We start from the raw sequence: 6,000 nt of genomic DNA on the forward strand, positions 1-6,000 counted from the left end.
GCTGGGGGAAGCTGCAGTGCTTTGCCTGGGGCTCCGCTGAGAGTGCTGCGCTCACCCCCGCTGGCGACTCATGTGATGTCTGTATACACCACATGAGCTGCCAGCGGGGGTGAGCGCAGTATAGTCATTCACCAGATGAGCCATCAGCAGGGGTGAGCGGATGACTACAAGGACCTGTATATGGCCCGGTTGCCCCATGGGTGCTCACCATTTTCCGTGGGTGCATGCTATTTTGCCTACTCTCCACTCAGCTCCATCCCTCCCCCCAAGCGGCTCTTCCGTAGTGTAACGTGTATAAGCGGCTATCCTGTGGTGTAACGTGTATAAGCGCCTCTACTGTGGTGTGACGTGTATAAGCGTCTCTTCTGTGGTGTAACGTGTATAAGCGTCTCTTCTGTGGTGTGACGTGTATAAGCGTCTCTTCTGTGGTGTAACGTGTATAAGCGTCTCTACTGTGGTGTATCATTTATAAAGGGATCTTCTGTGGTGTAACGTGTATATGCGTCTCTTCTATGGTGTGACTTGTATAAGCGTCTCTTCTGTGGTGTAACATGTATAAACAGCTCTACTGTGGTGTAACGTGTATAAGCGGCTCTTCTGTGGTGTATCGTGTATAAGCGGCTCTTCTGTGGTGTATCGTGTATAAGCGGCTCTTCTGTGGTGTATCGTGTATAAGCGGCTCTTCTGTGGTGTATCGTGTATAAGCGGCTCTTCTGTGGTGTATCGTGTATAAGTGGCTCTTCTGTGGTGTATCGTGTATAAGCGGCTCTTCTGTGGTGTATCGTGTATAAGTGGCTCTTCTGTGGTGTAATGTGTATAAGCGGCTCTTCTGTGGTGTAATGTGTATAAGTGGCTCTTCTGTGGTGTAATGTGTATAAGCATCTCTTCTGTGGTGTGACTTGTATAAGCGTCTCTTCTGTGGTGTATCGTGTATAAGCAGCTCTTCTGTGGTGTACCGCTCCTGATAGGCTGCCGGTCCGCAGCAGATTTGAAATAGTAGCGCCGCAGTCATAGGAGCCGCAGTGCCGCCAACCACAGACTCCTCCTCGCTACACCTCCGCCACCCTCAGTCCTTCTCTGCACCTCTGCATCCTCTGCACCATGCCGACCACAGCCTCCTCATCCACTGCACCGCAGACAACAGCATCCTCAGCACCGCTGCTACTAAAGAGGTAATCTTACCCTGCTGCCTTTCTCTCTCCCTAGTCCCTACTGTATGCCCTTGCTGTCCCTCTCTCTCACTCTTCCAGTCCTTCTGTCACTTTCCCTGTCGCTCTCTGTCACTCTCCCTGTCCCTATGTCCCTGCTGTCACTTTCCCTGTCCCTCTCCATGTCACTCCCCCTTTCCCTATGCCCCTGCTGTCACTTTCCATGTCCCTCTCTCTGTCCCTGTGTCCCTGCTGTCAGTTTCCCTGTCCCTCTCTCTGTCACTCTTCCTGTCCCTATGTCCCTGCTGTCACTTTCCCTGTCCCTCTCCCTGTCCCTATGTCTATGCTGTCACTTTCCCTGTCCCTATGTCCCTGCTGTCACTTTCCCTGTCCCTCTTTCACTCTCCCTGTCCCTATGTCCCTGCTGTCACTCTCCCTGTCGCTCTCTGTCATTCTCCCTGTCCCTATGTCCCTGCTGTCACTTTCCATGTCCCTCTTTCACTCTCCCTGTCCCTGCTGTCACTCTCCCTGAATTTTTTCTCATTCCATGTGGCATAATGTGAATTTCGACTCCTTTTGTGTGCTATAATGTGAATTTCGGCTCATTTTGTGTGCTATAATGTGAATTTCGGCTCATTTTGTGTGATATAATGTGAATTTCGGCTTATACCGTGTGCTATAATGTGAATTTCGGCTCATACCGTGTGCTATAATGTGAAATTCGGCTCATACCGTGTGCTATAATGTTAATTTCGGCTCATACTGTGTGCTATAATGTGAATTTCAGCTCATTCTGTGTGCTATAATGTGAATTTTGGCTCATTCTGTGTGCTATAATGTGAATTTCGGCTCATTCTGTGTGCTATAATGTGAATTTCCGCATATACTGTGTGGTATAATGTGAAATGGGCACCAGTACTAGACAGTATAAGGGGTCCTACTATTGTGGTGTATAAGGAGTATATGGTGTAGTAAACTACACTGAAGGACACGCCCCCTTGTGAGTGGCCACGCCCCCTTATCCGGAGCGCACGCACCTTCGGCGCCTACATTATTGCAACCTTCACTTTTCCATTTTCCACACTTCAAAATTCCACTTCAACCACTGTGAGGGATGGTATCAGAATCCTGGCGATTGAGATGACGACGGTCAGAATACCGACAGCGTCATCCCGATGTGCAGGATCCGGACAACCCCCCAAACCCTCCTGGCCTGCAGCCTGTACCTAAACTGCGCCAGGTAGAGCCCATTCCTAAACTGGTACTGCTGGCCAGGGATGACTCTACTTGTCTCCAGTGTCCATCACAAGCAGCAGCGCAGCTGTTGGGAGACCTGCTGCTGCTGGCGGAGAATGGAGGAGAGCAGAGTCTGTCCCCATGTTGTCCGAGAGGATGCTCCAGAATCTGCCCCCTACTGCTTTAGTGCAGGTAGAAGGAGACACAAGCACAGCCAGGGGTGGTGATGACAGGATATAGTGCTATGGATTGTATGAGGAAGGGGGCTTCAAATCGGTGTGATACTTAGGGCCCCATGAGGTCTAAACTCGCCTCTGGCAGAGGCCATAGTGGCGGCTTTAGTGGGCATGCCTCACCAGCCACTGACCTCACCGCACGCCACTGGTGTAATGTGACCAGCGAACACTACTGTGCAGTGTAATATGACTGAGGCACACAACTATGCAGTGTAATGTGATCAACGAACACTACTATGCGGTGTAATGGGACTAACGGACACTACTGTGCAGTGTAATGTGACTAACGGACACTACTGTGCAGTGTAATGTGACTAAAGGACATACTATGCGGTGTAATGTGACAAGCGAACAATACTGTGCAGTGTATTGTGACTAATGGACACTACTATGAGGTGTAATGTGACTAGCGAACACTACTGTGCGGTGTAATGTGACTAGCAAACACTACTGTGTGGTGTAATGTGACTAGCGAACACTACTGTGCAGTATAATGTGAATTGGTATTATTCTGTGGCCCCTATATTTTTGGCACTTCCCCTTGCTGGGGGAAGTGGCATATGTAAAAGGTGCTCTACCTGGCGCAAAGTGTAAAAGGGTGCTCTCCCTGGAATAATGTGTGACTGGCTCTACCTGGTGCAATATGTAAAAGGGGGCTGTATCTGGCGGTAATGTATATAAGGGGCACTACCTGGCGTAATGTATATAAGTGGTACTACTGTGTGGCGTAATTTTGAATAATGTTGACTACTGTGCGTCATAATTATTTTACGCCCCTATATTTTATGTAATTTGTTTATGACCCTATATTTATGGCTCTTGAGGGGGGGGGCACCAAAATGTCTAGTTACAGTTCTGAGGATGAGATCGGTCACATTTGTATTTGTAGAAAGGCGCAAAATTGATAGTTTGCGGGAGGGCGCTGCACACCCTAGCGCCGGCCCTGCCTGCGCCCTCCCCGTAATTCCATCTCATTGTCCCTGCCTGCGCCCTCCTCGTAATTCCCTCTGTGTCCCTACCAGCACCCTAACTGTAATTCCCCCTCAGTGTCCCTACGAGCACCCTAACCGTAATTCACCCTCAGTGTCCCTACGAGCACCCTAACCATAATTTACCCTCAGTGTCCCTGCCTGCACACTCCTCGTAATTCCCCCTCAGTCTCCTTGCCTGCACCCTCCCCGTAATTCCATATCAGTGTCCCTGCCCGCACCCTCCCCGTAATTCCCTCTCATTGTTCCTACCCGCACCCTAACCGTAATTCCCCCTCAGTCTCCCTGCCTGCACCATCCCCGTAATTTCATCTCAGTGTCCCTGCCCGCACCCTCCTCGTAATTCCTCCTCAGTGTCCCTGCCTGCACCCTCCCTGTAACTCTCCCTCAGTATTCCTGACCTCAGCTTCCCTGTGACTCCCCCCTCAGTGTCCCTCCGCACACTCCTGTAATTCCCTCTCAGTGTCCCTTCCCGCACCCTCCCTGTAATTGTCCCTCAGTGTCCCTGACCTCAGCCTCACTGTAGCCCCTCCCTCTCATTTTCCCTACCCAAACCCTCCCTGTAATTCCCCCTTAGTGTCCCTGACCTCCGTCTCTCCCTGTGACTCCCCGCTCAGTGTCCCCGCCCACACCCTCCAGTAATTCCACCTCAGTGTCCCTGCCTGTACCCTCCCCGTAATTCCCCCTCAGTATCCCTGCACGCACCCTCCCTGTAATTCTCCCTCAGTGTCCCTGACCTCAGCCTATCTGTAACTCCCCCCTCTGTGTCCCTGGGTGGGAGAGATGGGGGGTGCCAGTTCCCTACTTTGCCAGGGGCGCTCAGACCCCTAGATACACCCCTGATGGGCAGTTCTAATGACATGTAGGTTGGATTGATGAGCATGTAGAGGGCACTGTATTAGGGAAATTGGTAGGCATGTTGAGAGAACTGAGATGTATTTAAAGGGCAAGCGTTGAAATCGGCATGTGGGGGATGTATAAGGGTCATGCGAGGAGGTGTGAGGGGCAAGTAAGCCAGATATGAAGAATTTTTGATGGCATGTGGGAAGGTCTGAATGGCATCTAATGGGCATGTAGAGTGGTCTAAGGGGTATGTGGGGACATCTTATGGACTATTTTATTTTGTTTTTCCCCACTTAAAGTTCCTGACATGGCATTTATAGGTTCAGTAAAAGTATGAGCTACTGTGATGGGTCAGATTTGTGCCCTTTACCTTCCTTCACTGAACACTGCAGCAAACTGTGCTGATTTGATGATTATTGTGAAAATTTGGCATGCGGGGAGATCAGATGGGCATGTAGGGGGCATGTTGGGTGGTCTGGGGATGAGCATGTAAGGGCTTCATAAAGATGTCTGAAAACTGACAAAAGTCTCACTTTTGTCAACAATTGCAAAACTCAAGGTAAGATAGTCATAGCGGTTATGATAGCATCAATATGTGGGATCCGGTCGGGATTCTAACCATCGGGATGCCCTGCTGTTATTTTAACTGCCGGCATCCCGAATGCCGGCATATCAGCCCCAACCCCAATATGTATTTATTGTGCAAACACATATAAAAGGTAAACTTGGCTCTTTTTGGTTTCTATAGGTATATTTGAGCTCTTAGTCTTGGACTGTATAGCCATCCCCCCACTACACAACACTTTAAGTAGGGTTAGTATTTGAAAATCTTGATCACATCACAGACTAGTATTGGAAAAAAGGAATGTACAGGGAAGATCATACACTTAAATAAAAAGAAAGGAATGAATCAGCGCTATGTTTCTCTAATATATTGGTCTCTTCTCAAATCTGGACAATCTCTTGCTCTCTCAAGAACAGAACTTACATTGAAGTTCTGCCTCGAGTGCACGTAGAAGTTTCTTTACACACATCAAACAAGGCTTTTCTTCATTTAAAATTAGAATGAAACTTGCATTAAATTTCTTTCTCATGTTCATATAAAGGTATCTTTCATCCTGCGTCAAGTGGTCTCTCCAGCAGCTTCAACGGATTTCAAGGTGCACCCTTCTTTTTGTCAAGAAGTCTTGAAGAAGTAATTCTTGACAAAGATGAGGGTGCTCCTTGAAATGCGTTGAAGCTGCTGGAGAGACCACTTGACGCAGGACGAAACCGGTAACATCCACAAACATCGGAAGAAGCAGGTGTAACATTGCATCCAGTGACTGCAGCACAGGACATTTGCACCACCTACACTATCCGAGAACTGTGTGTTTCCCCACAAGCAAGTGATATACCAAACTGGTATTTTTTAAATTGACTGTGTATTTTAATTAAATCCTTTTTTAACCTCTATTGGGATGCAAGCCTTGTTTGGAGTGAAGGTCGTTCTGCACAGATGAAAGATACCTTTTTATGAACACGAGAAATTTAATGTAAGTTTCATTC

This window comes from Pseudophryne corroboree, chromosome 8 (assembly GCF_028390025.1).
Source record: "Pseudophryne corroboree isolate aPseCor3 chromosome 8, aPseCor3.hap2, whole genome shotgun sequence".
Taxonomy (NCBI): Eukaryota; Metazoa; Chordata; class Amphibia; order Anura; family Myobatrachidae; genus Pseudophryne; species Pseudophryne corroboree.